The sequence below is a fragment of the Podarcis raffonei genome, chromosome 11, assembly GCF_027172205.1.
Source record: "Podarcis raffonei isolate rPodRaf1 chromosome 11, rPodRaf1.pri, whole genome shotgun sequence".
NCBI classification, from domain to species: Eukaryota; Metazoa; Chordata; class Lepidosauria; order Squamata; family Lacertidae; genus Podarcis; species Podarcis raffonei.
This window is the reverse complement of record NC_070612.1, coordinates 39,628,909-39,640,256: the sequence shown is the minus strand read 5'-3', so window position 1 is coordinate 39,640,256 and position 11,348 is coordinate 39,628,909.

Sequence of the window (11,348 nt, the reverse complement as noted above, 5' to 3'; positions counted from 1 at the left end):
ATAGTAGATTTGTGGCACATGGACCTTCAGTGGTCAAAACAAGAACACAAAGGTAAGTTCATGTGGGCTTTTGTGTGGAAGTCTATATTTGTGATTTTCTGTTCCATGATCAAAGTACGCTAAGGTTATGTTACCTATCAGGAGGGAGCTAATGGGAAGAAAAAGCTGGCATGTAAAAACTGAGCCACAGAGAAATGTTTGCTTTCTGTAACTCTGCCTCTGTAATACTGAGCTGAATAAGGGAGGTCCTCAGACCTTGTCGAAATGTGTTGGTCAATGATAAAGATAGTCCTGTGTTCAGAAGCGGAAGAAGAGAATATTTTTAAGATGCTTTTGTGACACACACACAAAAAGAGGCACTTTTGGTTCTAAACTTAGCAGGCTAAAATGGAAGGTGGCTAGATGTGAAAGGAATAAAGTTTGAAATTCTGATAGATTGATTTTTACCTGAACTGAAGAGTCAAGATTAACACGAATGCTCAAACCTCTCCAGCGTTGCTTGAGTGATATTACTTATTATAGATTCACTTTTTCCTTCCCACACACACCCGCTGCTTGCCAGTTTCTATTCTTGACATTAACGAGCATCTCTGAATACTGGCTCATAATACTGAATCTCCAGAAGCCTCATCTGTTTTCCTAAGCAAGAAGAATGCATCAGAGTGTGTGTTTGAGGAGGTCAGACAACTTGAACTGGGGAGCGGGGCATTAAATCAATGGAGCTTCAGTGGGATGGGGAAAAGTCTGTCTTTGAGCCACTTTTCTGATTTTATGCAGACATAGAAATTAGTGTGTCCTAGATTCCTAGGGTAACAAAAAGGGAAAATAGATTGTGTGACACCAAATACTTCCCCCCTCCCCACATTTTCTAGCTTGAATGTAAAAACTAAATTGGCTAGATGTGCAACTTGTGACCTCCCAAGTTGAAGGCATCATATCAGCTATGCATGGCAGCCCACCAAGGTTTGATGGTCCTCCTTGTTTAGCTGTAAAAACAGGAGCAGTACAGTTTTGGGGCACATGTCTGGCAATGTGTGTCTGGAATTAGGGGGGGTGGTCCCAAGTTGCATAGGCTTGCATCAGAATGAAAGTGTCTCTCTCCTGCTTTCTGTTCCTAGTTAGTAGTATTAAATGGTTCGGCACCATCAGGCACCCACACAACCCTGTGGAGCCCACTATCAAGGCCTGGATCCTGCAGGCTCTTTGTTGCTATTACTGCCTGTTCATCTTTCCTCTCTGAGCCATGAAAGCACTATGGATATGATGCAGCAGCTACCAATTGCCTTGCACTCCCATTCTGGGCAGTCGTGTAGGCTTGGGCCCAGAGAGAGGCAGGGCAAACAAATGGGAGCATTGAGGACAGTAGCCAAGGAGTAGACACTCATGGGAAAAGGGGGTGAAGAAGCCATCTTGCCCTAGGACTGCCCTCAAACCTGGAACAGCCACTACATCTCCATACATGTACACACAGAAAAGTGTTTTTAGTGTCCTGAGCATAAATGCCACCAGCGCTGGACTTGAGCTCAGGAAACTTTGGTCCAAATCTTTGCTCAGCCATTGACTTAGTAACTGAATGGCACTGGGCAAGTAGTTTATCTTGCATCATTTGTACATGGTGGGAATGTGACTCATGCATGCACTTTACACCCTCTGGACTTGTGAATATGCACTACCTCCAAACCATGTGTGTGTGTGTGTGTTGAAAATCAGATTATTTTACCGTCCATAAGTGTAATTCATTACAATGACCGCGAAGCCTGACCTTTTCTAACTTTATATATTTGGAAACCAAATCTAGAAAGCTTGAAACAGTTAACAGCCTCCTTTGATCAAACCTTTAAAAATGTAACACTTATGTTCACCACTTTTATTCCATTTATATTGTGCCCTTCTTCCAGGGAGCTCCAAGACTGTTCTCTCCTCTCCCCTCCTATTTTATAAGGCAGTTTCAGCAAATAGTGTTTAGGATCACCCAGTGAGTTTCATGGTCCTCTACAGACCATTTACATGTGGGTCCTTTGAAATGTGCCTCATTCCCTCTGGCAAGCTGAAACACTTCCACTGATGGAACAATTGCCATAGCACTACACTGAATTCCTCCCTAAATCTTTGCTGTAAAAGAGTAATAATAAAAAAGATTCTGGGATAGGGAAACAAATCTATTCTCTTATTGTCACTTTCCAGTAAACTCGGAGGATGGCCGTTCAGTGGATCTAGGTCTGCGTGGTGAAAGTGAAGAGAGAGGTTTCTACACTGAGATCTTCCACTCAATGTCTTGGGTGTTCAGAGGAGATGACGCCAGTCCGGATAACAGCCCCAGGTGTCTTAGCAAAAGGCCCAGACCCGTAGCAGGTAACACCTATGGCTTTATTTGTATGTGCCTGGTTCCGTTCCTCAGATATACGAATGTACATTGTGTATACCTTTTCTTTTTTCCAAATTACCAGTTTAAACAGAGAGTCTCACCTGTAGCCAGTGCTCTTTGCAATTCAAAATAACAAAAACGCACCTGCCTCTGAGGGAGGGAGGGGCGTTTTCCAGCTATATTAGAAATACACGACGTCAGGTGTTTTATTTCTCTCTCTTTTTTGTCTTGTTTTAGTTCGTGAACGAACTGTAAGAATTGCTAAAGGAACGGGCGATTATCCCTGGGGATTCCGGATCCAATTCTCGAAGCCCATCCTTGTAACTGAAGTGGACACCAGTAAGTGATACCCACAAAGCTCATTTTCCTTATGAGCAGATCCTAAGTGACTTGCATGGCAGAGTGCTTAAAAAGAAGCTCAGAGCACCACTGAATTTATGATGACAAAGAGCCTCAGGGCAAACCGCTAGCTGGCAACTCAACAAGTCTCCTGTGTTCTTTTTATTATTGTTGCTCTGAAGTTGATTTTCTCTGCAATATAGATAGCGACATAAAAGTATCATTCTGCATTATACCCGTACTTAATTTTATAGTCCTCCTGCAAATGGATTAGGGGTTGCTTTTGCGAATGACGTTGGCTGTTATACGGAAAATGATAAGAGGAGGAACAGATGCCCATTTATGTGCCATTTACTTATTGATAAATGATCTTCCCTGACTGACTTTTCATTTAATGAAACTAAAAGGGTCAGGCGTAGCCTGGGGCAATTTCCCCTCCCAACCATATATCTCTGCTAAGGAGAGGTGATGATCATGACAAAAAAGGTCAGTGATCCATATAAAGCAAGAAACTATTTGGCGGTTAAAAAATCATACAGGCTTTTTCTTCTCTTTCTGAATTTTTCACAAGATCAGCTCCCTGCATCTGACTTGCTCCTGTAATAGCTAAATAGGATTCCTATATAGCAGTGCTTTTTTTCTGGGAGGACGCAGTGGTATGCATACCCCTAAACATTTTGTGAATCTAAGTTTGGCCTCATTGAGGGGCAGTATTTCAATATGAGTAGGAAAATGAGAGAACCCCTAAACATTTTTTTTTAGGGAAAAAAGCACAGCCTATAGAAATTATTTAGGATTATAAGCATGAGCCTACTACTTCACAGATATGTTCCTCTCCTTCGCCTCATGTGACTGACTTTGCCATTTCATGCAAGCCTAGTGTACTATGGCTTGTCTGTACCATAGTTTTGCTCATCGGTGAAATCTGCAAGCAGCTGTTTGCAATACTAGCATACAGAGAAACTATGGTTTGAAGAAACCATCACTTAACAGATTCAGATGAAGTGGCAAGTTGGTTTGCTACTAGATCAGGAATGGAAGTTTTCAGTTGCCACCCCCACCTGAGGGAAGAAGCTAGCGTTTGAGGAGCATGCTTTAGCAGTACATCTGAATGCTATTATAATTTTGAGGGACCGTGCAGCCAGGATGGAGAAGTTGCTGTGTTAGGGCCAACTCCTGATTACATAGGAGCCAACTCCAATCTTCAGCTCCCCCAGTAAAATATTTGAGGAGCCCACCTCTCTCTGAGTTGATGGGCATTGACATTCAAATGGTGTGCATGTACTGCGTCATGTGGGGCGGGCCTTACCTGGGCTTCAACTTGGCACCCCTGCCTGATTATGACATTTATCATAATTTTCCTGCTATACTTGGACCAGACTTCCATTCCTTCCTTAAGCCAAATGCTTTCTGAAACATTATGTTTGGGTCTTGGGAATTTCAGTGACTGAGGTGGATTTTCAGAAGCCATACACGATTCAAGAGTAGAACACAGAGAAGCCTAAAGTAGTTACCATGAAAACTGTTTTGGCCATTTGCTTTCATTTACAAATGGCAAGAGCCAATAATTCTGGAACAATTTCTTACAAAATGGCTTCTGTCCAAAATGAAGCAAATCGAGATCACAAAAAATTGCATCTGAAGTCCTTAAATTGTTGAGCATACTGGAATTGCTTCAGAAATCTCATATCACCTCTCTAGAGTTATCAGTCTGTTGAATAGCAGAATGGTCATAATGTATAATTTATCATTTTGCTTTTTTATGGAAAGAGCAGAAATTCACAGTGGTCTTGTATCTCTCATTCCCTGTTATGCTTCTGATTTCCTTCCCCATTGCTCTAAGACAGGACTCTGGGGTTTATGTTGTAAGACACACTTATTAAATCACAAGGTACTAGTTATGTTAAAATTTGACTTAAGTTAATCAAAGAGGACATTTATGTGTTTTTTTCTGGGGGGTGGGAAACATGCTTACCTGGTACATTATGACAGTTTAATTATATACTGAAAATGGAAGGTAAAATGATGGTTCTGCTACACATCCTCGTAGGATTCAAATGCACCTACGTTGAACATATTTTCTGCTTATGTAAGTTCTTGTCTATTCCTAGCCTGACTTTATATAAGTCTTCCTATAAAAGTAGTCCATGCAGTTTTCAGCTGCCGAACAATAACCCAAAGGAGGATACCTTAGCACTTTTGAATCAGGCGTGCTTTTCTAGCCTACCAGCAATTGTTTTTCCTTCTAAGTGAATTTATGGCTTCCGTCCTTCTTTGCAATAATGAGGAAGGCACAGCTCAAGAGCAAGAAAAATTCAGGCCTTTGACGCAGACTCTGCTGTGCTGTGTTTTGATCTTAAAATGCCTTTCCTTTGAATGGAACAGTGGGGGTGGGTGGGAATTCTTGCCTGTACTTGTGGTCTCTATACCAACATTGGATCTATTTCAGTTTGTGACATAGTATGATCTCTTTGTTTTCACTTTTAAGGGAGGAATTCAACATAGCGCTATGGCAATCAGTCCAATATTTTCAGTTTGTCAGGTGGAACAACACTCTCCCCCCATGTTGGGGGAGGCTGTGGCGCCGCGCATGTTTTTTTTTTTGAGGGAGCATGACCAGGCACCCCTACAACAGGCTCTGCCATCAGAGCCTGGCTTGCGCCTGGCTGTGGCAACTGCGGAGGGAGGCGACGGAGCATGACAAAGCTGCAGCTTCCTCGTCCCTGGCCGCAGTTACGCCCCCAGGTGCATCCTGGGTACTCTTTGTGAGGGGAGCCACCACAGGCTCCCTCCGTGCCCTGTGCCTCGATAACCGTGCCTACGATAACCAAGAATAACTTGAGCATATTCCAGATCTCCTCAACATTGTGCCTTCCTGATGTTTTGGACTACGACTTCTATCAGCCCCAGCCAGCATGTGAAAGCTAAACTTTTCTATGTTTGTCAAGTTGCTCCCCACACAAAAAATGGCTGGAAGGAAAACTGATCCCCTGACCCCTTTGTGTTGTATTTATTTATGAGTGAAAGGTGAACTCCTCTTGGCATATTATAAAAATGTCCTGAATAAGGGCCCCTTTCCCCTTCTGTTGCAGACAGCTCAGCAGAAGAAGCAGGCCTCCAGATTGGAGATATTGTGATGGCTGTCAATGGAACGGACGTTAGCAGCATGCCACACTCAGAGGCTGCAAATTTGGCAAGAAAAGGTAATGATACCAATGCAGTTAACTGCTTTGTGAGTCGAGGACCCGCCACCCACTTAGGGATAAATAAAACACAAGGTTTTAGGTTAATGGACTAAATAAGGCCACAACTTTATTGGTTGCAGCATGTGAGTGGTATTGGCTTAGGCATTGGATCAATAGATCTATACTTGACTCCACCCCACTCAGTGGGAAGTCATTTTGAGAGTTAACAACCAGTGGGAGGAGCTTGTTGATGCAAATACAGCTGGAAGCTTCCCCTGACTTCACGAGGGGTTGTGCGATGGCCCTAGCCACCAGCAGGGCATCGGACAGGATCCACGACCGCTGGATCCCTTTAACAGAATACCCAAAAGGTGAGGGGTAGGTGATGGCCACGACCTGCCCTCCAAAACACCACACATATTCCAATGCCTAACTGCCAGTACCCGAAAAGTTGTGATGATTTGCTACGAGGTAGGTGAAAAACCAAGAGGCTGGAGCCAATTAGCAAAATGGATAAAAATTCCTACCAGGCTCTTTGGGCAACGAAGGCAACCAACCAAGGTCCATAGCAATGTCAAAGCGTAGATATGACCTAAAGGGAGCGTGGGCGGGTGATCCATCGAAGCAAAGTGAGGTCGCAGCACTGCCACAGCGCTTAAGTACGGCTAGACCCCGCCCCCAAGCCAGGCCGATTGGCTGGCTGCAAGGGGCGTGGCGCGGCAGCCGGGAAGCGGATGCAGGGGGCCGAAACGCCCCCCTGCTGATGCAGGAACTGGCTCCTGCTCACAACCCCTCCCCTCGGGTAGGAGGAGTGGTCTTGCTGAGGTTTTTTTGGTCAGGTTTTTTGAACCAAGATTTGTTGGTTTTTACAAAGCAAAAACCATAAACTTAGATAGTGAAAATAAATAGGAGGCAGCCACCCTTTTTTTGCTACAGTGCCCTGTTAATGACACAATATCATAATGTGTCAACATTTCCAGGGGAGAAAGAATGTTGTGGCAGCAACATTATTGGGCATTCTGTTGCTCAACTATAGCTTCATTTCAAAAGTTAAACAGGAAATAAAATAGATACCAGCCCTTGGGCAACATTTTTTAAATAGATTGTACATAACGTAGCAATCCCACCCCCAACACTTGAATTTCAAAGAATTTTTGTGTCCTCCAAGAATGTCCAAGGACTTTTACGCACACACTTGCTCCTGCTCAAAAGTCTGTTGCAAGTATGGACAGGGGAGAAATTAAATTCAGTTCGCATTTAAAAGAAAAACTTCCAAAATCACACTTTTCAAAACAATACATGAACCAAAACATAGCCATCTCTTGAAATCCACACTCCTCGAAATTTTGCAACACAGTTTTCCAGCCAAGGAATGTGTTCAAACAGGCATATATTACTGAGGCACAGGGTTCGTGAAAAAAGTGAAAATAACTTATACATTAGAGTAGGGAAAATTGTTTTGCAGAAATGCATATATTAGGCAAAATTGCATACAAACATGTGCACATTAGGAGAAATTCACACTAAAATGCTGATAAATTTTCACGAGGCTTAAAAAAATATCAAAAACTGATGTGGAAATGAGGAGAAAACTGAAGACTGGAAAAATGAGAAGCACAAAATTGACAGATCTGCCTGTCACTAATTGAAGGTGTATGGGAGCATTTTGTGCAACTATTAATCAATTCTTTGGTAATAATAATAATAATAATAATAATAATAATAATAATAATAATAATAATTTATTTGTACCCCGCCCATCTGGCTGGGCTTCCCCAGCCACTCTGGGCGGCTTCCAAAAAAATATTAAAATCCTCTAATACATCAAACATTAAAAGCTTACATTAAAAGCTTCCCTAAATAGGGCTGCCTTCATATGTCTTCTAAAAGTCTGATAGTTGTTGTTCTCTTTGAGATCTGGTGGGAGGGTGTTCCACCGTCCTTGCCTTGCCCAATTTTATCTAGTCACATTTGACTATGTAGATTTTTTAAAAAACCCACTTTCTAGGAGCCTAACATCCTTCTGTTCGCCAAACTCACTACCAAAGAGCCAGCACTCTTCAGGAGCTACAACCAGACTTTTATCTCTATGGGCTGGAGAGTGACAGGGTTGGTGATGAAAGCAGAGCTTGACATTTTTATTCCTGCTCACATGTAGTAGGCTTTACACAAGTTCAGAATGCCTGAAAAGGACTATTGTGTTATCCAAGATGAAAATGTTTCTGTGGGAAAATAACTGCTCCGAAATAAACACACGTGAAGGAGCTTTGGTCAGGCTGTTCTCCTAACTGCAGGTGCAAAATAAACTCTGGCCTAGGGATTATTTTCCTTCATGAGCTCTTGCAATAATTGCAAGGGGAAAAGCAGGAGCAAATTAAAGAGAGGCCAGAGATTGACATTTCTGATGTAAGTGTGCTTGAAAGTGCCACAGATTCAATTTAAAAAAAGAAAAAAATCTTTCAAGGGAAGAGCCTACCTATGAATTTTATCACTCAGCTGCATTGGAAAAGCTGACTTTGACAGTAAGGGCAAGTTACTTTGGACATGCGGAGACTGATGGAGCAATAAGGTGACAGTGATCCGAGAGGAAAGCCTTGGTTAGATAAAAGACCCTCATTTTCTCTTTGTGCCAGCTACTAATATTGTTATCTGCTCATAGTATCACTTAAGTCTAGGCCAAAATGTCAGGTGGAAAGAGCACATTTAGCAATATTGCTTTTGGGTCCCATGCCTCAAAGAAAGATGGGTCCTGACAGTGGCCTTCAAGACATCAATCTACTATTTATGTCTGGTGTTTCTTCAGGAGGAAAATTCATAGCTGGCTCAATGAACACATTAGACCTGTCTATGTATAAGAGAACCAACATCCAGGTGCAACTAATATGTTACTTGATGAGGAGAGTGTTTTATACTGGGGAAACAAAATGCCACTTAAATTAATTTTGAATTATTTCCCTGGGATATATTAAATTTGACAGAGATCAATAAAGGTTTAATAATGAAAAATGATTTCACAAGTGACTGACAAATTTACCTTGACACATATACCAAATTCTTTAATTATAGGAGTGCAATTCACACACTTGCATTGAAGAGAATGGCAGTCATTTACCACATCTATCTCTATTTACTGAGGAGTGTTTTTTTTAAAAAAATATTATCAGTCAGGATGCCCCCTTGCATCAACCAGGCCTTAGGCTGATTAACATCCAAACAACCTTGTGAAAACAGGGGGTTATTGGTTAGTTTTCATTTTATTATGTATTTTGTGTTCTCATTTTGTATTTTGTATTGGATGAAGGGCGGTATACAAATTTAGTAAGTAGTAATAATATAGAAGAGTTTTTCCCACCTCCCTGCTTCATAGACTTGGTTTTAATTTACCTTGTAATAGACCACAATATAATCAAATATTTCAGGTCCAGATATCTTGACATTGTTGGTTGGCTCTGATATCAGTCGTTGTCCCAACACCCCTCGCCCAACATGTCGAGGATATCTGCACAAACGAACCCAGTCAGGAATCCTGAAGGGCTGGAGGAAGAGATGGTTTGTGCTAAAGCACGATGGCTGCCTCTACTATTACAAACACAAAAAGGTAAGGCCTGTGTATAATTATTTCGTTTGTCCATTGAGGGAGCATGCTGGTAGTGGGTCTGTCCAAATTAAGTACAGTTGTACCTTGAAAATCAAACGGAATCTGTTCGGGAAGTCTGTTCGACTTCTGAAAAGTTCAGAAACCAAGGCACAGCTTCCTATTGGTTTCCAATTGTGCAGGCATGCCGGAAACAATAGCGGAAGTCACGGCAGATGTTTGGCTTCTAAAAAAACGTTCAAAAACCAGAACACTCACTTCTGGTTTTCAGTTGTTCAGGAGCCGGAACGTTTGACTCCCAAGGCGTTCTGGAGCCGAGGTATGACTGTAGTGGGCAGGCCATACCCATAGCTGTCAACCTTCCCTTTTTTTGTGGAAAATTCCCTTATTTCAGCGTCGTTTCCTGCTGCTATCCCGGATTTTTAGATATCCCATAGACTGTCCCTGGGACAGGGGAGGCTGCTGATCCCTTATTTTCAAATCTGAAAGTTGACAGCTATGGCCATACCCTACTCTGTTTTTGAGAATGCTCTCTTTCTCTCTCTTACACACACACACACACACACACACACACACACACACACACACACACCATGCATTGGACTTCCAGGAGAGTGTAATGTTAGTCTACGTTTTTGGTTTGTTCCAGTTCACCAGACTCTGGAGCAATCTAGTCCAGGCCATACACAAACCTCTAGAGACTAGCTGCCGAGGCAGTTGGGGATATTTTGCCATACCTAATGTGTGTTTTGGTCACCATCCTTTGTGCAAAAAGTACATCTGGAACAAATTGCTCTTGTCAGAGGTTGGAACAGATCAGTTACAAAGGGCTTCCCCCTCCTTGCATCCATCCATCCCTCTGTCTTGTCCCTGCCCACCCCCTTTTTCCTCTCCTCCCTGCCTCCTCTCCCTCTGAGTTCCCACTCCACACATGAAATAGGCCAAGGACCATTTGAAGAAAGCTTGAGGATAGCAGGTCCCCCCCTCCCCCGATTAAAAGGCTCTAATCTCAGATGGTCAAAATGGATCCTATCTTCAACTAGACATGAAATGTTCAACTTCCAATCAGATGAAAATGGAAGGGAATCATCCAAGTCTGAGGCCTGTTGCTCTTCCCTCTTGCAATCTGAGGAATAAATTTAGAGTACACCCTTATTTTATTTTTAATCTACTGGGTGATTGTATAATTAGTGATTGCTTTCCAAACTTGATTTAATCAATCTTGGCTTAAAGCAACTTACGTTTTGAAGACTGTCGCTAGGAGACACATCTTATTACATAACTTCCCCACTAAAATAAGCAGTAACTGTACAGGTAATGTAGCATAAACATTCACATTCAGTTGTTTTCTGTTCATTTTCTTTATTCATATAAATAATAAACTCAGCAATGTTAGAAATTAGTTCACTTTGCGTGCTGAGAACCCATCTTGTACTCAGTCCCTCAAAGAGCCAGTGTTAATTTCAAACCATAACCAGCAGGTGGAGAACTTTGATCAGAGATCTTTTTGAAAGTACTGGGAAAAGTCAATGTGTGGGTCCTCAAATGAGATTTTATCAGACCTGGGTGCATTTTAGCTCCCTAAACCATCTACTATCATGAAATAAAAGGTCAGTGTAACTGGGAAGAGCTGAAGTGCATCTGCTTTGTCAATGGTCCAGCATCTTCAAGTGGAGCTGGAAAAGATTCTTGTCTGAAACCTTGGACAGCCATTTGCAGATGGACCAGTACTTCCACTCAGTATAGGGCTGCTTCCTATGTTCCAAAATGAATCTGGATTCTTAAGATAGACCCAAAATATTGCCTCTTCTGTCTGTGAATGGGTGTGCATATATGTTGACAACATGATCCCACCCACCCCCTT